Below are 26,034 nucleotides of genomic sequence, written 5' to 3'. Positions count from 1 at the left end.
AGTCTTGAACCAGAATAAGTTATCTAAATATCTCTAAGCCTTAATTGCCCATCTGTAAAATTGAATAAGTATGCCAAATTCTTAGCAAACTGATAACGATATGTGAGAAGCAAAAGTGGTTGGTGATCTGCCTATGATTTTTATTTTAATGCAAGTAGGTATCTAGGCATCCCAACAATTTAAAGTAACCTTTTTGGAAAATATTTGCATATTACGCATTTTTGCATAAGTGTTAAAAACACATGGTACAGAATTCTAAAGGAAAATTTAAAAAGGAAAAGAGTGAAAGGCAAATGTCCCCCATATTCCTTCTCTCCAAGATTAATTTAAACCAATTGTTTTAGAAACTTTTTTTTTGTTTTATTATAACAAACCATTTGTTTTAGAAACGTAATTTTTTATTAAAGAAATTGTTTCTTGGCGGAGCGCAGTGGCTCACACCGGCAATCCCAGCACTTTGGGAGACCGAGGTGAGTGGATTACTTGAGATCAAGAGTTCGAGATCACCCTGGCCAATATGGGGAAACCCCCATTTCTACTAAAAATACAAAAATTAGCCGGACGTGGTGGCACACACCTGTAATCCCAGCTACTACTGAGGCTGAGGCAGAAGAATCTCTTGAACCCGGGAAGCAGAGGTGGCAGTAAGTTGAGCTCGCTCCACTGCCCTCCAGCCTGAGCTACAGTGAGAGAATAAGAAACAAAGAAGAAATTATTTCTCAGACACACACAACCTTCACTGCACACCTAATCAGAATCATCAGTGTTCTCCCTGCCCATGCATTCATTCAGGAGAGAAGAAGGGTTCTGATGAGATACCTTAAACAATCTGATCTGTATTGGCTGCCCTGGAGCACAGCAATCATTCTCCATCATTACCATTTGGATTCCTTCCCTTTCCCTCATGTGTTTGCCCCCCCTTTCTTCGTTTTCTGGTTTGTACTCTTTTTGAGTAAAACACATACTTCAACAGTTTAGGGAGAAAGAGCATGTAGGAAGTAAATTTTTGACATTTCATAATCTCTGAAAACATCTTTCTTTTTCACTTTCACTTGGCTGGCACAAAAAAAAAAAAAAAATTCCATTGGAAATCAATTTCCTCCAGACTTTGAAAAGTTTTGCTTACAGTATCCTTAATAGAATCTTCTGGCTTTCAGTGTTGCTCATAAGTTATATTTTCAAATCCTAAATTTGAAATATTCTAAATTTTTCCACAATATGCTTTAAAGAAAATATATATATATATATATATATATATATATATATATATATATATTTTTTTTTTTTTTTTGAGACAGAGTCTCGATCTGTCGCCCAGGCTGGAGCGCAGTGGCGCGATCTCCACTCACTGCAAGCTCCGCCTCCCGGGTTCACGCCATTCTCCTGCCTCAGCCTCCGGAGTAGCTGGGACTACAGGCGCCCGCCACCGCGCCCTGCTAATTTTTGTATTTTTAGTAGAGACGGGGTTTCACCGTGTTAGTCAGGATGGTCTCGATCTCCTGACCTCGTGATCCACCCGTCTCGGCCTCCCAAAGTGCTGTGATTACAGGCGTGAGCCACCGCGCCCAGCCAAGAAAATATATTTTTAAATGGCATCAACTGTTTCTCAATAGGCAGCTCACCATGAAATATATAAATAAATAAGGAAGCTCAGAACGCCCCAGCCTCACCAGGCACTCAGAGCTTTTGCTTGTAACCTTGTTCCAACACTCCTACACAGGAGCACAGAAGTGTTGGGGAAAAATAATTAAAAACAAAATATTTTTCTAGCGCAGATAACTTCTCCACAAAGACAAAAGAGAGAGAAAAAAAGAAGTTTATTATTGAATAATAAAACCATAATATGTGTGCATCAGAGGCAATCCGCTCATAGATTTTATATCGTCTTCCTTTCAGATAGGTAATCAGAGACGACCCAGCGCATGCATAGTCTCAGGATAAACAATGACTGGCCATGAAGTAAGAGGACTTGACAGCACCATTTGTCACACATAGTTTATCCTAAATTCACTTGGTAATTGTGGTGACCATCTGTGTTAGCTAAATGATTTATTCAAAGGAAAAAATAAGCTTCTCATGTCTTCACGACAGGAAGTAGTTTTGCCACTTGGAGCAGGGCGTCTGCCCAAATTCAGCTCCAATGGAAATAGGGATGCCTTTCTTGATGATTACGGTTGGAAGAGAGGCAGAAAGGTGACAATAGGCTTATTTAGCTTTTAAAAATATTTGCATACATTTCAAAGAGACAGAGAACTTACAATTACAAGTTTTCTAAAATACATGCAGAAGGAGTAGGGGTGTCTTTTTACTTCTTTTAAACAGGGAGAATTAAGTCTCTTGTTTTAATCTGAATTTGCCCTTACACAAACAATAGTTTTCAGACATCTGAGGAAAGCCTCATAAATGAAAGATAGAATGCCATGGAAGAAAAAAGAGGAAGAGGAAAACTTGGAAATAAAACATTTTATATTCTTAGAAAATATGGCACTTATTAAAAAAATTATTTATAATCATTCAAACAATAAAAAAGAAGTCCTTGGAAACAAAAACTTAATCAAAACAAGTAAAATAAATAAAAATAGGAAGTAAAGTCAAGGAAATCTACTGGATGGTATAGATTTGGGGAAAATGGGAGGGGGGAAAGGAAGAGAAAGGAAGAAAAAGAAAGACAAGGGAAGTATAGAAATAAGAGAACCAAAAATTGAATTATAGAAGCTCCAAAACTAGAGAATAGGGAAAACAAGAGGAAAGCATCAATTAATTAGTGCAACTCAGCACAATCCTTTTACTAGATGTGTGGAGGGTTATGTATACTATCTATACATTATTGTTCCCTGGATTCTATACATGTTTTCTGTATTTTTAATATCACATAAATTTGCAAATAACTGAATCGGTCATCTTTAGCAACTCATTTATATTTCTCTTTGTTTCAGGTTTTGTTTAATCATTAATATAAAAAATAGTCTTAAAGATAATCTTCGACTCTTTCAAATCCAAAATTCAATTAATTCTAGTACGAAGCTTAGCTCAGCATGTTGCCTTTGTTCATGGTATAACAGCTGGTCACCACTGGCTCTTTAGCACTTCAAATATAGAGTTGCTGAGTCCAATTTCAAAGTATTATTTGGCAACAAATCAATACCATAGCTGAATCAGTAAGCTCAGTATTTGGAACTGAAGTATATGAATTCCAACATGTGGAGATAAAGGAAGATGAAAAGATAAGTGAACTGTAGTTTGGGACAGAAGGAAAAAATAAAGGGAAATAATACTTTCACTTTGAGACTTCTTTCCATGCTAGGTTAGAATGTAAGCTATTCACTCATTTCTTGCATCCAGCATTATAATCAGATTACAACCGATTATAATGGCTAAAACCACACATGGTAGGCTGATCATATACTCAGTTTATCCTGGTGATCAGTTAATGCTTTTTAATTATTTTATTACTCCCTTTCATCCTGATAAGTAAATTTTGACAGTAAATTATCTAGTTACATTATTCTCCAAGAAGTTTTTTAAAAGTAGGATATAAAAAAATAATGATCAGTAATAAAAACAGCAACCAGCAGTCCTGAGAATCACTGGCATTAGAAGAATGTCCTCAATTTGTTAATCAATAGGGGATTTAAAGGGACTAAATATTGTCTTTTACTCCCTTTGTTTGGAGATGTTCATTAAAACAGTCAGGGCAAAAAGACATGAGAAAGGCAGAAGGGGGAAAAAATAAGAAGAATATGTCTGCTGGGCATATTGAGATGACACCAGCAGATGCTTCAAGTGACTCTGTGGCATCAGCATCGTGACCTAGCTGTCAATAGTTAGCAAAAATCACTGAACATGCTTCACGTGGGAGCACCTACTACCAATTTCAAGACAGAAAGCACATTAAAATCACATCAAGTATCAAAATATAGTATGTGTTAACTACACTTTTTAAAATCTTTAAGTGAGGAAAACTTTTCTAAGTTTGACCAATACTCTAGAAACCAAAATTATTTTTTAATTGAAAGCTTAAAAGCAATAATAAAAAGTATTCTGAATGAAAAAAATCAAGCAAAGAACAAGTCTGGGGAAAAATTAGCACCTATGGCAGAAAATAAGATAATTTTATTAATTAAACAAAAACATACACAATAAAGAAATAGACAATATTAGTAGACAATTTACAAAACACAAGATTGTTTGAGAAAACAGTAACAACAGCAAATGGCCATCAAGGATCTGAACGTCCCACTGCATAATTGAAGCAATGTAAAATAAAAGTCAGATCTATCTTTTTTTTTCAGTTCTCCAGTTGAAAAATATATATGTGTGTATGTCATGTTTATTAACATTTTGTTGGTGGTGGGTGCTATGGCTTGAATAGGTCTCCCAAAGATCTTGTGTTGAAAATTTAATCCCCAATGCAACAGTGTTGAGAGGTGAGACCTTTAAGAGGTGACTAGATTATGAAGATTCTGCCCTTATGAGTCGATTAATGTCATTATTCGGGAAGTGCATTAGTTATCTGAAGAATGAGTTTGTTATGAAAGCAAATTCAAACCCCTCTTGCTCTCTTGTGGATACTCTTGTGCCCTTCTGCCTTTCACCATGGGATGATACCACAAGAAGACCCTCACTAGGTGAGGCCCTAGGCCTTGGACTTTCCAGCCTCCAGAACCATGAGCCAAATGTGTCTGTTGTTTATAAGTTACCCAGTCTGTGGTATCCTGTTATATCAACAACAAAACAGACTAAGGCAGAATCGATTGGAAACAGATGCTTTTATGTTTTTTTGATTGTGGTATATATTTTTTATGTTTTTCTGGAGGGCAATTTGACATTAGCTCTATAAATTTTAACAGCATATATACTTTGCCCAGTACTTCTCCTGATACATATTCACCCAGACTTTCCAAAGGATCTTCTCATCTGTTTTTCATCATTGCATTTAATGTATTGGCAAAAAGCTGCAAATATCAAAAATAAATATCAGCTTGATTTTTTAAAGTGTAATCTACCACTAAAATTTAAATGTAAGTAATCAATAAAATAAATAGAGCAGAATGTTATGGACAACTCTTTAGAAATATTATTGGGAGGAATAAGCATGCTTGAGAATAGTAAATATGCATCAAAATCCCACCTGTTGGCTCTTACTCTGCTAAGTATGCGTAACAAAATGCTAACATTTGCAGTATCTGGGGTCTTTTTGGAGGAGGTAATAGAAGAGAATTTTTATTGTTCATCACACAAATTATTTGTTTTTAACCTTATAAAATTATTTTGTATTGCTTTTATCTTAAATAATGTAAAGCAGCATTTTAAGAACTTGAAAAAAGTGATTTCTAAATACAAGTTCTAAAAGACTTTACATATTTCAGTATCATTTGTCATTTTAAAATATTGAGCTTTCCTAAAGTAAATTCAATAAATAAAAAGTCAAATATATACAGAAGTTTTAGGAATTGAAGCATATATTCTATTGAAATTATGCAAAAGGATATTATTTAGTAATCATAAGTTAAGCCCTTAAGTCTACACAAGAGATGCAACTGAATGGACTATTCATGTCTTCTGTGCCCATTGAATCTATTGATAAAGTAATGACCTTTTATGTGCTGATTCTCTTTTGCAGGCTGAAGAGCAGTGTAGTCTAATGAAGACAACTGTGTTCTCTGACTGTTTGGGCAAGTTGCTTCACCTCCCTGAACTTCAATTTCAACACCACTTAAATGGTAATAACAATGCCTTCCTGCTAGTATGAGGAATGAATGAATCAGAATTAAAAGGGTAAACGTGTAAAAGCACAGTTACTGAATAAATGTTAGTTGAATATAAGTTTTTAAATATTTGATAATAATGTGTTTCCACTGCACGGGAAGAAAGTGTGTGAACATCCGAACAGGAAGAGGAGGTCATCCATATTTAACACTCAATGTCCCCTCACCCCTTTACACTCACTGCACAACGTTCCTGAAAAGATGAAGACATGGGGATAGTGGATGTTTACAAATAGCTGCTGCTAAAGGTGTTTGCTTGCTACTCTGTGGCTCAAGGCTTTTACTTTGTGAATAATGAAAGAACATAATCAAATCTATCCAACCCCAAATTAATGTAATAGTAACAGTCTTTCTGAATGCCATGATTTTGGAACACATTCCACGGTAAGGCAGCTAAACAGCTACTACAGTGAGAGGTGAGCCTACACTGGCCACCACCTGCAATCAGTGTTGTCCCAGCGTCAATCCAGATCATGGTTCTCTCCCGAAGCCTTCAGACCAAGATGCAGGCACAGCTTTTCTCCCTTTATTTTTACGTTTTTCTTCTTTCCCTTTTGCTTTTGATAAGAGCTACCTGTATAAAGTACTTTATTACTCGTCTTCTAAGAGCAAAGGGGAAACTCAATGAACCTATTTGAACCTCGGTAATGCAACATTAATTAAGCTGAGACTTCACCAAATAAGACATATACAATAATTAATGTATTCAGTCCCAGCACATACAAAATACAGCAAAATGGACAGGCTTCAAAAAATTTTTATCTCTATGTAACAGAATAATTTTCTTACCACAGTGCTTTCTGTGAAATCACAGATTGTTTTTAACCGCAATTTAAAAAACAGGCCATGCTGTTATAGCAAGGGTTAAATTTAATTGATCCATAAAATAATATTAATTGCTAACATTTTTAGGTGTTTACCATGTGTCAAGCTTTGTTATAAACACTTGGTATTTATTCTCTTTCAAAATCTTCATGACATTATTACATAAGTCCTATTATGTCCCCATTTTACTCATGGTCATTTGAATTTGTTGATGTTGTTGTTTAACTTATTTCTATACATTATTGGGGAACAAGTGGTGTTTGGTTAAATAGGTAAGTTCTTTAGTGATGATTTGTGAGATTTTGATGCACCCATCACCTGAGCAGTATACACTGCACCCTATTTGTAGTCTTGTGTCCCTCAGCCCTTTCCCACCCTTTCCCTCTGAGTCCCCAAAGTCCACTGTGTTATTCTTATGCCTTTGCATCCCCATAGCCTAGTTCCCACTTATGAGAACATCCAATGTTTGGTTTTCCATTCCTGAGTTACTTAGAATAATAGTCTCCAATCTCATCCAGGTCATTGCAAATGCCATTAATTTATTCCCTTTTATGGCTGAGTAGTATTCCATTTTGTGTGTGTGTGTGTGTGTGTGTGTGTGTGTGTGTGTGTGTGTGTGTGTCACAGTTTCTTTATCCACTTGTTGATTGATGGGTATTTGGTTTGGTTCCACATTTTTGCAAATGTGAATTGTGCTGCTATAAATGTGTGTCAAGTATCTTTTTTGTATAATGACTTCTTTTCCTCTGGGTAGATACCAAGTAGTGTAATTGCTGGCTCTATGGTAGATCTACTTTTAGTTCTTTGAGGAATCTCCACACTGTTTTCCATAGTGGTTGTACTAGTTTGCATTCCCAACAGCAGTGTAGAAGTGTTCCCTGTTCACTGCATCCACGCCAACATCTACTTTTTAAAAAATTTTTTTGATTATGGCCATTCTTGGTCATTTGAAAGAACAGGAAAAACTGGAAAGAGAAAGAGCATAGATGAAAATTTTTTGAAGTACATTTTGAGCAAAATTTTCCACTTTCATTTTTTTGAGAGACTATAAAATAACTTGCATGAGATTTGCAATTGTTTTTGGATGACAGATATTCATGTTTCTAATTTGACACAGAGCAAAGATGGGACCCACGAAGCATACAGTGTATATGTATGTATGCGTATTTGTGTGTATCTATTTAAGTGTGTGTATGGAGGACATTGTATATGTTCTCTATAAGGGAGGATCACATGAGAATCCTCAAATTTAAATCTGGTCACTAAACAGTGCTTATTCTTTCGTAAGCTTAAACAAGTAATGCACATCTATTGTATGTAAATAGATTTTTGCCTAAAGTAATATTTTTCTTGTCATTTTGGTATTTTTTGCTTTTTATTTTTGTTTTATCTGAAAGATAAACAGTGACTCTAAGCAGATAAGAATTACTTCCATATCAATGACATATTACTCTTCTGTTAATGCATTAATTTTAAAAAAAGTAGATTTTTAACTAAATATAAAATAATTTGCAGAATAGAAAAAAGATGTTAAGTAAAGAAAAAGAATATGAAAACTTTGGAGATTTCTGGCTTATCATCAGTCATACCTTTATGCACATATATTAATAAAAATTACAAAAAAAATTTAAAATTAAGTATTCAGAGAAAACTTACATAGGCAGAATTGAAATGATTTCTTTCTTATAATAGTTTTCCTATAGAATGTTAAGGTATATTTGTTTTATATGTAATTTATTAATTTTTATTACTCCAAAGTCAAGAATGATAAATCATTAAAATCCAATCTATGATTTTATTGACCAACAGCTTAGCAGAAATAGAACCTCAAATCCTAAAAACTTATTGTCATTTACTCAAGTATTATCTCAATAAAATGCATGTTAACATCTTTTAAAAATGTCTTCAGGAATAATATAAGCAAGAATTTTTATCCTACACCCTGAAGAACTGAACAATTTCTAAGGCTAGAATTCTTAGCTTATTGATACTGTATAGTTGGTTGATGCTTCACAAAGCTCAAGATCTTTTTATAAATCAATCGCTTGAGATGAGACTTTTTCTCATTGTAATATAAAATGTGTGTTGCCTCCTCCTAAACAAATTTCTTATCACAAAAATATAAGCAAAAGTCTCGAATATCAACTTAATGTCTGATGCACATGTTCCACTTGTGTTAAGCATGCTATGAAATAAAAATCTGTTATTTTGTTTCTAATTCATACACACGAGATTTGCTTTTGATGTTTCTCCCTACTAAATTTAAAAAGCTTACTTATAAAATCATTATAAGTATTCAAAATGCTATTTTCACAATAGTTGTTATCTGTGGGTGAAAGATAAGTTTGATATGTATTTATTTATGATTTGCCATGAGAGACAGACTTAGAGGAAAATGATAGGAATATTGGCTGTCAGTTTGAGGATAAGCATTAATCTTTATAAGCAGCACAGGGCTGAGTTCATATGATATATTTCCACAAAGAGACAATTTTTGGAATGAATATAATCTATTCTAATTTTTGGAAATGAAACTTTCTAACTTATAAACAACTAAATTATAAAGTTACTAGACTGCAAAAGACACTTCACATCCAGCTAGTTCTGTTACATGAGCTGTGGACACTTCCTTGCTTGAAGCCCACTGTGAAAACCTATCTATTAGGAAACACCTACAAGGAAAATAAGACAGCATTTTGTTTTCAGGTGAGGCACTGAATTCAATGTACACTTGAATGTGTCTTGATTCTCATCTCACTCCACTTCATCCCAAAATATTGGTTGTAAGTTTACTTCTGAGAGTATAAAGGAGTGCTGTTTTCTCCAAGGTCACTTTTCATGCAAAAAAAGGAAAAAGCTGCTCTCCCTGTACCTGTCTCCATGCCAATCCTGGTGAACTATCAGGACTTTGTGCTTCAGAAATCTAGACAGTTCTTATACATGGGGGTAATCAATAGCATTTTGCCTGTTTCTATGAGAAAAAATAAACTTGGTAAGTGGAGTATACTACCCCACTGTTAAGATCCTGGGTAATTTTATGTCTGATTTTTAAAGATAGAAAATACAAATGTGTTGTATAATGGTACTGAAGATGGTCTCAGCCATACACTTGAAAAGCAGAGAAATATCTGAGAACTGAGAGAAAGTCAGAGTTTCTACAACATTCATGGAGATCAGAGTCTGAGAGAAACTCCTTGGAGGAGCAGAACATCATATGAAATGTCCATGTTGATGCCTATAAGAACTAGACAATGGGCACCTTAGCTATGGGTCACTGAGAGAAAATGTGATGTTAAACTTGACATGGAGAAAATGGAGCCACCAGCAGAGATAGCTATCATGTGATAATTAATAGCACCTCCCAAAGAGGTTGTCAGAATATCCAGAGAAATAATCTATATAATGATCTTGACATATAAGTCTACAATGTTTCTTAGTTGTTATTTTTATTATCATTCTAAATATTCTTCATATATTTCTACTTAAGTAGAAGAGTGTTGAGCTCTAAGACTTGCCTAGTCTTAGAACGATTTTTTGCCATAATGACTGAGGACTCATATGGAGCTTAATTCACCCTCACATTGACTTATTAAACACACACACACACACACACACACACACACTCCATTGACAAGAGAAACTAACTTCCCTGAAGGGATATAAATTGAGAAATTGAGTCACAGAACAGAAAAAAAGAGAAAAATAAGAGAAATTGTCTGTCACCCTCATGTCCAGAATTTTTCATTATTACTTAATATGTTGGTATCCACTTTCATAAATACATTTAGACAAAATTTAAGGAGCTCTTGAAGAATTTATGGAAAACATAGGGATTTCTTAAAGTACAATGTAATTTTATTATAACATTTTAGCCTAACATGTTATTTTAGCCTTACATTTAAAGTACAATGTAATTTTATTATAACATTTAGCCTGTTACAACTGCCTATAGTATTCAGTACAGTAACATCTGTACAGGTTTGTAGCCTAGGAGCAATAGGCTATACCTTAGATGCTAGGTATGTAATGATACTATCTAAATTTATATAAGTACATACATACACTCTATGACATGGTTTGGCTGTCTCCCCATCCAAATCTCATCTTGAATTGCTGCTCTCATAATCCCCACATGTTGTTGTGGGAGGTAACTGAATCACGGGGGCAGGTTTTCCTATGTTGTTCTTGTGATAGTGAATATGTTTCATGAGATCTGGTGGTTATATAAAGGGCAGTTGCCCGGAACACACTCTCTTACTTGCCACCATGTGAGATGTTTCTTTGCTCCTATTTGGTCTTATGCTGTGATTCTGAGGCTTCCTCAGCCATGTGGAACTGTGAGTCCATTAAACCTCTTTTTCTTTACAAATTACCCAGTCTTGGGTATTTCTTCATAGCAGTATGAAAATGGACTAATACAGTAAAATGGCACCAGTAAAGTGGGGCACTGCTATTAAGATACTCAAAAAGGTGGAAGATACCCAAAAATGGGTAACAGGCAGAAGTTGGAATAGTTTGGAGGACGTGGAAGGAGACAAGAAAATGTAGGAAAGTTTGGAACTTCTTAGAGACTTGGAGGGCTCGGAAGACAGGAAGATGTGGGAAAATTTGGAACTTCCTAGAGACTTGTTGAACGGTTTTGACCAAAAAGTCCACGCTGAGGTGATCTCAGGTGGAGAGAAGGAACTTACTGGGAACTGGAGCAAAGATGATTTTTGCTATGCTTTACAAAAAAGACTGGCAGCATTTTCTCCCAGTCCTAGAGATCAGTGAAGCTTTGAACTTGAGAGAGATGATTTAGGATATCTGGTGGAAGAAATTTCTAAGCAACAAAGCATTCAACAGGTGACTTGGGTGCTCTTAGAAACATTCTGCTTTGCTGGGCACCAGTGGCTCATGCCTGTAATCCCAGCACTTTAGGAGGCTGAGGTGGGCAGATCACGAAGTCAAGAGATCAAGACCATCCTGGTCAACATTGTGAAACCCCATCTCTACTAAAAATACAAAAATTAGCTGGGCATGCTGGCGTGTACCTGTAGTCCCAGCTACTTGGGAGGCTGAGGCAGGAGAATCGCTTGAACCCAGGAGGCAGAGGTTGCAGTGAGCTGAGATTGCACCACTGCACTCCAGCCTGGGCGACAGTGCGAAACTATGTATCAAAAAAAAAAAAATCAGTTTTATGTATTCACAAAAGATATGGTTTGGAATTAGAACTTACATTTAAAAGGGAAGTAATAAATTTTGGAAAGTTTGCAGCCTGATGATTCAACAGAAGAGAAAAACCAATTTTCTGAGAAGAAATTCAAGCCAGCTGCAGAAATGTCCATAAGCAATGAGCAGCCAAATGGTAATTGCCAAGATAATGGGGAAAATGTCTCCAAGACATGTCAGAGACCTTCATGGCAGCCCCATCCATCATTAGCTGGAAGGCCTACGAGAAAAAAATGGTTTCATGGACCAACCCCATGGCCTTTCTGCTGTGTGTAGTCTCAGACTTGGTGCCTTGCATTGGTGCCCAGCCTTGGCCAAAAGGAGCCAACACAGAGTTCAGGGCATTGCTTCAAAGGGTGCAAACCCCAAGTCTTGGTGACTTACACAGAGTGTTGGGCCTGAGAGTGCACAAAAGTAAAGAATTGAAGTTTGGGAACCTCTCCCTAGATTTCAAAGGAGGAATGGAAACTCCTGGATGTCCAGGCAAAGATGTGCTGCAGGGGTGGAGCCCTCATGGAGAACCTCTGCTAGAGCCCTATGGAAAGGAAATGTGGGGCAGAACCCCCACACAGAGTCCCCACTGTGGAACTGCTAAGTGGAGCTGTGAGAAGGCCACCATTCTCCAGACCCAAGAATGCTAACCACCAATAGCTTGTGCTGCGTCCCTGGAAAAGCCACAGACACTTAACTCCAGCCCGTGAAAGCAGCTAAGAGGTAAGTTGTACCCTGCAAAGCCACAGGGAAGGGGCTGCCCAAGACCGTGGGGGATATATATATGAGATATCATATATATTTGATAGATATATACACACATATATATAGGATATATATCATATATATAAAGACATATACATATGTCAAGCACTCTGACATAGATTTCATTGGAGTAACTGAAGGATAAGATATAGATGAAAGGGCAAAAAATACATGAAAAAGAAAAAATGTATGGCTCAAAATATCCAAAATAGTGAAATATATCAAATCAAGGGTACAAGAAGCCCAAAGACCCTAAGTAAAATGAATGTTAAATACATACACATTCACAAACAGACATATTTTTAAATTGCTAAACCCCCTCCCCCCAAAAAAACCCCACAATTTTAAAGGCAGCCAGAGGAGAAAAAGGACATTGGTATGAATTCATGGTATGAATGTTTTTGTCCTCTCTAAAATGCATGTGTTGAAAACCTAATTCCCAATGCAACAGTGTTGAAAGGCGGGGCCTAATGGAAGGTGTTTAAATCATGTAGTTTCCACCACTATAAATAGATAAATGCCTTTAATAAAAAGGGCTTACAGGAGTGGATTTTTTGTCTTCTGCTTCTGCTCTCCTGCCATATGAAGACACAGAGTTCATCTCATTTTGCCCTTCTTTCTTCTGTCATGTGAGGATGCAACAAGAAGGACCTCACCAGATGCCAGTTGCTGGCACATTGATCCTGGACTTCACAACTATGAGAAAATAAATCTCCATTCTTTATAAATTATTCAGTCTGTGGCATTCTGTCATAGCAACACAAAACAAACTAAGACAGACACATTACATACAGAAAAACAAAGATAAAAAATATAGCTGGGCATGGTGGCTCACACTTGTAATCCAAGCATTTGGAGAGGCTGAGGTAGGAAGATCACATAAGCCCCGGAGTTTGAGATCAGCCTGAGCAAACTGTCTGTAGAGTCCCTGTCCCTATCAAAAGTGAAAAAAAAAATTAAACAAATTACACAGGTGTGACGGTGTATTGCCTGTGGTCCCAGCTACTCAGGAGCCTGAGGTGGAAGAATCCCTTGAGCCTAGGAGGTTAAGGCTGCAGTGAGCCATGACCATGCCACTGAACTCCAACCTGGGTGACAGAGCAAGACTTTGTCCCCCTCCCCCAAAAAAAGAAAGAAAAAAGAAAAAGAAAGAAAAAGAAAAAAAGAAAAATGGGAGAGAGAATTATAGTAGGCCTATATTGCATATATAATGCATATTTCTTCAGGAAATGACTTGTTTAAATGAATTGACTTGTTTAAAGTACTGAATGGAAAAAAAAAACCTGTCAACCCATAATTCTCTAACAAGTAGAAATAGCTTAACAAAATGAAAGTAACACAAACAGTTTTTCTGACAAAAGCTGAGAAAATTCATTGCCAGTTGATACACAATACAAGAAATGTTATAGGGAGATCTTCAGGCAGAAGGAATATGAATGCAGACAGAAACGAATCTACACAAAAAAAATGTGAGCTCTGGAAATAGTAAAAATGAAACACAAATCTATTTTTAAAGTTTTTAATTGTTTGTTTCCTGTTGTATACCCTATTCTTTAACTATATTTATGGGAAGTGTTATCTCTTAATACCTAACATTTTTAGTTTATATTTTATTTTCCTTATAATCATGATTTTATTTTGTTTTTAAAACAAAACCATTAGCATCTTTATTTTACTATGTAAACTTGATCATGGGAGAGAAAAACTTTCCTGTAAGTGGATCTAAATGATTAAATATTTATATATGAATTCTAGTGATTGTAGTTGATAATTACTCAATGTTGGGGTAAAGCCTATCAAACAGTAAACGAGTAATGATTTTACATGTAAAAAATACATTCATATAAGAATAACGGCAAAAATGAAACACAAGGTGAAATGTTTTAATTTTTGGTATTGTTGACGTTAAAAGACTTGCTTATTAACACCCAGCAGCATGAAGGAGTTTTAACAGATGGGTGAAGAATCCCTGTCAACAATGTTATAACCTTGCCATTATCTGAAATGCGGCCAATAAAAATGCACTTCATTTGTGTGGCTGAAAGTCTGTCAGTTTATTCCTGTTCCTGAACAAAAGCTCTGTAAATGACATTTTGGCATTTGTATTTTACATGAAATATGGCCATAGAGAAATAAACCTTTGATGAACTATCTCCATATGTATCTCATTAAAAATTCATAAAAGATTTTATTTGCCAAATAAAAAGCAAAATGCTATTTTCCAGAATCAAATCAAAAATGATAGCAATAAAATGAATTTCCTCCAATTACAATTATTATGTTCACCCTAAATACATAGCAAATTATTTATGCTCCCACATCCTCCAAAAAGTAACAAAATATTCGAAAAGTGTCAGAAATTAGGACCTAAGGAGATTATTATTGCATCATTCACCTGAAATTATAGCCAAACATAACCTATAAACATTTCTGCTCATTGTATGACATCTATAAGTAAAAAAAAATTTTTAAAGAAACAAAAGTGGTATATAAATAGTAGTATTCCAGTGTCATAATTTAGGGAGTGGAAGATGTCTGAAGTATCAATTAACTTATTCAATCCAGTTCCTAATACTAGAGAGAAGAATACATCAGAAGTGTATGTGTTATACCTTGTCCTTCTTTCCCTGTCACTTGTTACAAGGAAAGCTTGCCTTGACTCAGTTGCTTTTTCCACAAAGCCTAGGTTCTATCACCAAGACAGTATGAAGTAATCTCTCAGCAAATGGCTTTGCTGCTTCGGGGCCATCCCCCCAAGCATCGGGGCCATCCCCCCAAGCATAGGACACGTGAAAACCTGTGGTTTAGCTTCTGTAGGACTCTCATTTACCCTCCTCCTCTGAGTCTTGCTTTCTCCTCAGAGTCCTGCCAATCAGCTCACCCAGCTCATCCAGTCCACCCATTTTGGTAACCTACAATGAGTTCAGGCTTTTAGTGAGAGCCTGGAGAGACAGTGTCATCTAATATTTTATCTGGGGTCAACAAATACTAAGAAACTAGAAAAAGTTTGAATTGGGGCAAAGGTAACATATTGAAAACAAAAACAATTTATTATCCCAATATTATACTCTGCTATGTATGAATATCAAATACATAATGGATAATCAGGTCAGCCAAAAAAAAAAATTCGAGCTGGGCCTTCAAAAGTACATAATATCTGCATAAGACTAGTAATAGAAGGTGGCATTCCATGCATCAGAAATCTAGAAGAAACAAAAGGAAATGAAAACAAGGGCAGTGAGAATAATGACTCCACCCTAGTTTTTATTCTATCAGAACGAAAGCGGAGCTAAGAGAGGAAGTGTCTGAAGGCAGATATGGAAGGGTTAAATCATTCATTTCCTTATAAGCAGAGAAGATTTTACTTTACACAAGAAGAAAAAGAAAACATATGACTCCCCGCACAACAGAGGAAAATTAAAATGTTTTAGCAAGATTTGAAAAATAAAAATACCATGTAGAATGAATGTGTGAAGTAGAGAGAAGACACAAGGAGACTTCTTATGCATTCTTGTTTAACCTTTACTCTGTGTGAGAATACTCTTCTTAAAGTATTATACCCTTTTCTCATTTTGTCTCAGAAAGGGAGTTCATGTTGTAACCCATTACCATGGTCATATATTTATACTGAAGCTTTCCATATACAATTTCCTACATTGTGAAATAAATTACAAATAGTAATTTTTCTGTTAGAACTCAAATTAATACTGTCCTAAAACTTTGTAAATCATACAACTAATTTAATAAATCATAAGTGAAAGACACATTCATTCTTTCTTGTATATACAATATGTATCTCATTTTTTTACACTAAAAGTCAAATTCCTTTTACCAGTTATTTTTCTAGATCCAAACGCATCATCTGTTCTGTGATACTAGGGCTAGGACTTGGCAAACCATACTCTTGCTTTGCCAACTAGCTCCCTATTAGATTCTGACAATAAGGAATATTTAAAAAGACCAAAAGGCTGGAAGAATCAAAAAGATACACACCCCTTGCTATTTCATTTCAAATTCTTTTTGTTTCCTGTTCCTGTTGTTAATTCAGGAAGGCTTCAACGCCCTGGAAATGGCAGATAGTTCCAGTGGCAGCAATTGATACTGGTTTGCAGTTTTTCTAATACTCCTAAAATAAGGCTCATGACATTCCCTCAGAGACTACAGCTAAATCCAACCAGTATCTCTTCCTCAGATACGTGAATTTCATAGATGGAGAGACTCATTCATGCTTCTAACTTTTAATAATTTTAAACTCTTCCCTTTGTCACTAAGTCCTAAGGTTGTCGAATACTTCTTGCTGTTATTACCTAGATGTTACTTTGGTGGTTGCTTTAGCCTTTTTTATTTTTTCAACCTTTAGTTAACAATTCTTTATGTTAAATTCTTTCTGTTAAAATAACTGATGTGGTGGTGTATCTCTCCTTATTGGACCTCCCCAGCTGAAAAAGACATTGGTACCAGGAGTGAGGACTCAAAAATAGAACCCTTCAAAGATGGAGGTTTGAAATTGGTTTGGTCATGTCTTTAGTAGAGAACACAGTACTGAGCTCCTTACAAGTGGCAAATGGATGCAGCTTATCCACATTATGGAGTGCCATCATGATTAATCACATTACTGCCTCTGTTTTATGTTAATGAAGCAAGTTCCTTGGGGCACCAAGCGACTGCTTCTCTCAACTGTTAACTGTAGTCAGGATGATTCCAAGGAGTGCACTGGGTTATTTACAGAAACAAAACAACAAGCTCAGCCCAGTCACAGCTCAAATTAGAGTCAGATAACTGTAGAAATTCTATAGCAGTCCTAAAATAAACCCTTATTCTTTATAGCTACAGGCCTGGTCTTAATTAAAATCAGACATACATTTTAATCGAGTGGGTTGCAAAAGTATAACAGAAGTCGAATTTGCAGCCTCATCAATTATCTCATGTAAACGTTAGGATATTGCTTGGGAAAGAATCGGATCCTCATAATCGAAAAGATTTCATTGGATTAGACACAAATTAAGCTGAGAATCTTCAACCCCAAGTCACCCTGAATCTCTCTTGCCAGTGGAAGCAGGCTCCTCTTTTGTTTCTGAGACCAGTCTTCCCCTACTGGAAGATCCTGTACTATATATAACCTCACCTTGGGGCTCACAAATGGAAGCTTATTCTCAAGGTCTTCTTGTTATTCTGTCCTCAATGAGAATCATATTCCAGCATGACCCAGAAAGACAAATACCAAGTCTGACTAGGGTAGAAATAGATTATATATCAAAATAATTGCAAGAGTTTTGTCCATTTATGTTTGCAGAAATCTGGAATGTAATTTACAGTTACATCTATGTGTAATTAGAACTAAGCCCAAAACTTAATTCTGTAATTTATAATAAATTCTGCAAATACTATATATCATTTATAGTATATACCAATAAATGCTACCAGTGACTTGTGTAGTGCTGAGTTCTTTCATATATTATCTCATTTAATTTGCCCCTATCCTTAGTAAGACTCTAACTATTATCCCCAGCTTATAGATAAGGCTAGAAGAATTCAACTAACTAATTTAGACTGTTAAAAAAAATGCAGAATATAAATATCCTTTGGCAGGTGTTATTTATATTTGAAAAATACAGTATTCTACTTGATTTAAGAAAATGCTTTACTTTCTTGTATGAAAAATCATGTTAATAATCTTGCCTTAGTTCAGAATCCTTCATTCTTATCTTTAAGATATACAAGTTATAGACTGTTTAGCAAAGGTAAGATAGAAATCAATATTTTTTAGCATTTTCTTTTTTAAATAAAATTTTAAAATTAAAATTTTTTAAATAAAATGTGCCCTGTCTTCTTTTATAGTTTTGTTAACTTTTATGTTTTTACCTTATTCCATCTCATCTTACGATGAATTCTCCCCAAAATGTCATGTTGTATTGACTAGGTGTCACTTACCTGAAAACTCTGATGTTTCTTGAGTTCATCCATGGTCGTTTTTAATGCACTGTTGGGTATTAGGTAGAATTGAGCAGACTCTAGAATGGAGAGACGTGTGTACACCACCAGGCCACAAGGCAGAAGTGTTGTCTCTATTTCTTCCCTTCCTCTAAAAATATTCAGTATTTCATAGACAAGAAAACAGTAGTTGCACCTGATTGAGCCTGTGCATTGGAGTCTGGCAGACTTGAAGCTGAGCGAATCAGAGCCCATCACTGGAACACTCTGGGCTTCATTTTCCTCATCTGTGAAAAAAGAACAATAATGTTTGCCCCTGGAATTACTGTGAGGACTTGATGGGATTAAATCAAAGCCTTTAGTAAACATTGTGCATGTGATACATGCACCCAATGTTATTAATAGGTGTGATGGTTAATACTAAGCGTCAACTTGATTGGATTAAAGGATGCAAATGATTATTCCTGGGTGTGTCTATGAGAGTGTTGCCAAAGGAGATTAACATTTGAGTCAGCGGACTAGGAGAGGCAGACCCACCTTCAATCTGGGTGGGAATCATCTAATCAGCTGCCGGTGTGGCTAGAATAAAGCAGGCAGAAGAATGTGGAAGGACTTGAGTTTCTGAGTCTTCTGGCCTTTACCTTTCTCCTATGCTGGATGCTTCCCACCCTCAAACATCAGACTCCAAGTTCTTCAGCTTTTGGATTCTTGGACTTACACCAGTGGTTTGCCAGGGGCTTTCAGGCCTTCAGTCACAGACTGAAGGCTGCACTGTTGGTTTCCCTACTTTTGAGGTTTTTGGACTTGGACTGGTTTTCTTGCTCCTCAGCTTGCAGGTGGCCTATTGTGGGACTTCAGCTTGTGATTGTGTGAGTCAGCACTCCTCAATAAACTCCCCTTCATATACACATCTATCCTATTACTTCTGCACCTTTAGAAAACCCTGAGTAATACAATAGACTATGTCCTGGAATTAAAATGAGTACTCCGTCTACTACATAGTAAGAAAATGACTTTGTGTGTCTGTGAGCTGTGTGTGTTTGCATAAGAGAGAGAGAGAAACAGAATCTGAGAGAATAAAAGGACAAAACAAGGGGAAGGAAAGAAAATTTGTGTATATGGAAAGATGTTTTAGGAAGAGGATTAACATGAGTTTTCTGTCAAAGTAAAATATTGAACTTTAGTTACAGAATGCCATAATAGCATCAAGTCTCTGATGACACAGGAAAAACAAAGTACAAATTTAAGGCAATTATTACATAATTATGTTTCAAATTATTTGCTATTAGTAAGCAAGGAATTTGTAATTCAAAACAGAAAATTAGTGTATTAAAGTGTTACTTTCAAGTTTATTCTGCCTAAATAATTAGAGCTAAATAAAACATTTGAATCTTTAAAAAAATGCATATATTACTCATATTTGATTTACTGAAAATTCAGGTCAATTCAAAAATATTCTGTTATTAAGTGTTTACAGAAAATATTTCTGTTCTGGCATGTTTAAGCAAATGCATAGTAAACACAAATGGTCAAGGTTGTATAACACACATTATATGAATTCATTTTTTATTAGAAATATTCAATGTTTATTTTAAACCATAAAATGTAGCTCAATCATCTCTCTATACATTTGCAGAAGCCTTCTTGTTAAATTAGGAAACTCAATATCCTGGTGAGCCTGCTGATGGAGGTTAGGAGTAGTCCTGGCACAGTTGCCTTGGCCTCTTTCCTGGAGACACTTTTGGAAGGAGATGACTTTTGCCTCCCACGTTTGCTGTCCAATCCACCATCGAGCATCAGTATAGCAGATGGGCGCTGCCGCGTACCTGAATAGTCACTAGCAAGCGCAATCAGTGCTACCTCCACTTCCTTGTGAACTTAGTTACCTTTTCTACTTTCCTTGTAACTTCTTCTCATAAATATTTATTGATGCCCTGATATATGCAAGGTTGTGGAGAGAACCAAGGTGAGCACAGATACAAACATTTATCCTCAGAGCTTTGCTCACCTTTTACATCCCAGTCTCAGAGCTTTGCTCACCTTTTACGTCCCAGTCTTATTTCTGACATTTTCCTGGTCAAGTTACTTCAGGTCTGGCACAGGTTGGATTTCTTTATACATATTACTCTCATTTCTATATTATATTTTTTATGCTCTATGCCCTCTTTTATGACACATGGGAGGCAAAAGTCATCTCCTTCCAAAAGTGCCACCAGGAAAGAGGTCAAGGCAACTGTACTAACCTCCATCAAGTTGTTCTCTTTTATCAGCTGTCCCAAATCTCCATGCTTAATTACACTTTCAGAACTTACTTCTTCATAACTTATGTACAGCTTATTATGGAATAGGGGTTTCTTAGTCATTCCAATCAAACCGAGGAACTTTTTGTTTGTTTGTTTTAACACACATCTGCTCTAAGCTGACCCTGAGTATCTGACATTATAGGTCCATATAGTGTCCTGGTTTCATGTTTTCTGTCCAGGTTTGTTCATATGTCTGACTCTGATTACTTAATTGCTGAATCCAAAGTAACCTCTGTGTTATGAGAACACAGTTGTCTCTCAGTATCCATGAGAGATTCATTTCAGAACTCCTACACCTACCAAAATTTGTGGATGCTCAACTCCCTTTTATAAAACGGTGTTGTACTTGCATATGACCTATAAACACCCTTCTGAATATTTCAAATCATCGCCAGGTTACTTATAATTGCTAATGCAATGCCCAACATTGCTTTATCACATGGATTCAGTGTCCTACTCAGCACACAGCAAATTCAAGTTCTGTTTTCTGGAATTTTATAAAAATTTTTTCCAAAATATTTTTGGTCAGCAATTGGCAGAATCCATGGATGAGGCACTCACAGATATAAAGGGCGGACTGTATGTCCCTTTCTTGAACTATGAGAGTCAAATTTCCTGATGTGACTTAGGGAATAATTTAGCATATTTTGGTTTTGACACTGAAAGGTAAGAGACAGGGTGGCGAGGAGGACACGATGTGCAAACGATAGAAAAATAAAGATCTAATATTTAGCTAGGGAATGTAATTGATGTAGCCTGACTAGGCATATTCAATACATATATAACACTCTATAGGTCAACAATTGGTGGTCCATGGATATGCTCTGTCTATGCTCTAAAGATAGAATCACAGGGCTCTGTAGCTACTTCCTTCAGGCACTGCCTCAGCTACAGCCTTGGCCGAAGTCACATCCTTCCCAGGGCGGCTTACATGAAGTGACTAAATGAAGCAGGGATATAAAGGCCTGGCCATCCCAACCAAACCGGGACTCTGGGATGAGAAATCTCACTTTTGAGCTTCCCACTAAGTTGGCTGAGGTTTGCTGAGCCTGCACAGATCTTGAACTTCTTTCTCTGCACAATCCTGCTTCCTCCTCTTCGCTTCACAGGTATCGGTTCATAATAAACATCTTTCAACATGTGCCTTCAAAGAATCTCACTTGTGACGAATGAAGCAAATAGGATGTGCATGCAGACCAAAGAAAAAAAAAAGAATATGTGAAACCTTCATCTTGTAATGTTAAACTTCCAGTTCCATTTAGACATCAGTGTTTTTAGGACACATTTCGTTAGAATATAGAGTACGAAGATCTCAGTCTCGTCAAGTAATTGTGCTTACAAGAGCTGGAACCAATTAACAATCATAACACAATATGCCATAAACATCTGGCCTATTAAAACTTTATAAATTAAATTTCTGTTGCAAAAAATGGATAAACTATAGATTTGGTGGATCCTCCCTTTTCTGCTTAAATCTGATGAAAGCCAGCATTTGTTTTTTTCTCATGTAAGATGAGAAACTTTGTCTAAAGTGAAGTAGTCACAATATCTACATCTACCTGTCATTCAAAATCTCCTTCTTCTCTTTCAGGTGAAGCAGTGCTCCTCCTAGCCAGGAACCACGCATCTGAACCCTTCTTACTTCTACATCCTTTGGGACTTCATTCCATCAATTTGCTCTTCTTTTTTTTTTTTTTTTTGTCTTCAACCTCCATCTTTTTGTGATGATAATTAAGTACTCGCATGTACACACATTGCAAAACAGAAATAAGGTGCTTTTGTTTTGTGGAGACACTTTTTCCTTTTCCAATTCTAACAGGTATGCACGTTTGAACTTCTTTATTTCAAAATAATAAAACAAGATTTTCAAATATAACTAAGCATATCAAAAAGCATAAAATAATACTTTTAATAAAATTCATATATTTGGGTACAATAAACAATATTTGCTAAATATGTTAATTTATTTTTCATCTGATTTTTCTATTTTATGTCTGTAATTTACCTATTTTTAGTACTCTAGCACATATATGCATTTTATACATTTTTTATTAACAGTGGTGCACAACTGAAATTTTGGTAACTATTGAATTAAAGAAAATTGGTTTCATATATCTTCCTGAAATATTTGAATACATAAAAAAATCCTTACCAAAAGCCAAGATATAAATCTATGTACCTCTATTTTTAATCCAAAGTCATTCTATAACTTGGGAAAGTAATTGAAAACATAATATTTCCTGCAAAGAAATGCACTAAGCATTTTGTTGATATAAAATTTAATGAGTCCATTGCTAAGCAACTATTACCATTGGGGGTGAAGGACATATGAGTTCTATCTGTATTACTTCTTATAACTGATAATGTATCTACAATATCTCAAAATAAAAAGTTAAAATTAATGAGTCAAAAGTTATCAGGGTTGAATTTTTGATTCTTACAGTTGCCTGAATAATATTATCAGATAATATACACAAGATCAGAGTTGCAGGATAATATTAATATTAACATTTATTTACATTGTTCATGAATCATTTCAGATATATCTTTTGAAACTGACTATTTTAATGTACATGTATTGTAATACAAAGGTAGATTAAGTTATTCTAAAAATTGAGCATACAGAGTGGAAAGTTCAAAATCTCTCTCACCAAGCCTTATTCATAATTCCAGTCCTTTTCTCAGAAAAAGTCATTGTTACTCATTGTATTTGTCTTATTCAGTACGAGTGTTTTCAACATATTTTTAGGTCACTACAATAAAGATTAATATGTTTAACAGTTAAAACACATTAAACATCTCCTTGAATTGGATGTCCCATAAATTACTTAACCATTTTTCTATTAATAAAATTACACTAATATCCAGTATTTTATTATTACAGTAAAAGATGCAATTGAACATTTCTACGTATCTCTTTGTCTAAATGTAAATATATTTCCATAGGAAATCAAACTGTTGAATTTTGAATATTTACATTTAAGCTCTGAGGACTCTCAAATTGTCCTCCACAATATATTAATAGAACTTTAAGAAAGTATAATTTTCCCCACATACTATTAAATGTAATATTAACAAATAAAGAATGATAACCTGGTGGACAAATCATTAGATATTTTGGTTATTTTAATTTCATTTTACTGATTACTAAAGGTATTTGGCATTGTTCACATGCTCATAGGCCATTTGAGTTACTTCTTCCGTGAATTGCTTGTGCAATTCCTTTACTTAATAGTCTATTGTCTTGCTTGTGGTAGTTCTTTGTACATTAATCATTTTATGATTATCATTATGTACATTAATGTACATTATGTACATTAATCATTTTATAATGATATGTTTCAAACATTTCTCTTAGTTTTTTCCTGTACATTGTTAAAATATTTAGAGATGACCTGAAAACATTTGTTTCAAACTCTCTGAATTTTATTATTGTTTAAAAACATATAAATCATAACTGTGTTTTAATTCAGTTTTGTATTGTCTGTATTTGTGTAAATTTTTACTTGGAAATTTAATGAATGCAGTTTTTTTTGTAGTGAAAGAAAATTATAGTTTTATTTTTGTTTTTCAGTTGGATGAGCAAATTGGTTCATTATTGTTTTGTGAATAGTGAATCGTATTTCAATGATTTTAAATGTCAAATTTATGCACACTAAAGTCTGCTATCATCATAGGTCTATAATTATCTGGCTATGCTTTCACTAAAAATAAAGTCTTTTAGTCACTATGTGTTTAAAATGTGTTTTTATATCTTATAAGCAACAATACTCATATTTGGTGAATTTTCTAGGTACAAAATCATATAGCAGCAATTTTATGTATTACTAAGCAATATTAAATCTGTTACTTTGTTACTGTTAAAGTACCCATAGAACCATTCTGTTTTTTATTTTTAGTACACTATTCAATATGTTACATGAAATATTCAACAATTTCTCATATAATAGGCTTTGTATTGGATGATTTTTGCCTGACTGTAGACTAATGTAAGTGTTCTGAAGATGTTTAAGATGGGCTAGGTTATGATGTTTGGTAACTTAGATGTATTAAATGCATTTTCAGTTCACAATATTTTCAACTTACAACAAGTTTATCAGAATGTAATCCACTCGTAAGTAGAGGAGCATTTGCATCTCTTTTTATTGCTAACTTGAATGGAAATATTGATAGTATTTCATCTTTAAGAATTCTTTGGTGGACCTCAGGAAATATTTAAGGATGAAGCTCAACCTCTCTAGTAATCAGGTAAATGCAAATTAAGAACAAAATCATACTGTTGCACATCTATTGACATTTAGTGACACTTAATGAAATCAGTGAAAAATCAATATTAAATGGTTGGTAGATTGTAGAGAAACAGAGAGTTTCATACACAAATGTGGGAAGTGTTCATTAGTCCAGCTATTTTGGAAAACAATTTATCAATATCTACAAGAATTGAGGAAGGACATGGTCCTTTAACTATTCTGTTATTAGTGTAGAGAATTATTTTTTTATTATTATTACTGTTATTATACTTTAAGTTCTAGGGTACATGTACACAATGTGCAGGTTTGTTACATATGTATACATGTGCCATGTTGGTGTGCTGTACCCATTAACTCGTCATTTACATTAGGTATATCTCCTAATGCTATCCCGCCCTCCTCCCTCCCCAGAATAGGCTCTGGTGTGTGATGTTCCCCTTCCTGTGTCCAAGTGATCTCATTGTTCAATTCCCACCTATGAGTGAGAACATGCGGTGTTTGGTTTTCTGTTCTTGCGATAGTTTGCTGAGAATGATTGTTTCCAGCTGCATCCACGTCCCTACAAAGGACACGAACTCATCCTTTTTTGTGGCTGCATAGTATTCCACGGTGTATATATGCCACATTTTCTTAATCCAGCCTGTCACTGATGGACATTTGGGTTGATTCCAAGTCTTTGCTATTGTGAATAGTGCTGCAATAAACATACATGTGCATGTGTCTTTATAGTAGTATGATTTATAATCCTTTGGGTATATACCCAGTAATGGGATGGCTGGGTCTAATGGTATTTCTAGTTCTAGATCCTTGAGGAATCACCACACTGTTTTCCACAATGGTTGAACTAGTTTACAGTCCCACCAACAGTGTAAAACTGTTCCTATTTCTCCACATCCTCTCCAGCACCTGTTGTTTCCTGATTTTTTAATGATTCCCATTCTAACTTGTGTGAGATGGTATCTCATTGTGGTTTTGATTTGCATTTCTCTG

Source organism: Macaca mulatta, chromosome 3 (assembly GCF_049350105.2).
Source record: "Macaca mulatta isolate MMU2019108-1 chromosome 3, T2T-MMU8v2.0, whole genome shotgun sequence".
Lineage (NCBI taxonomy): Eukaryota > Metazoa > Chordata > Mammalia > Primates > Cercopithecidae > Macaca > Macaca mulatta.
This window is presented reverse-complemented; position numbering follows the sequence as displayed.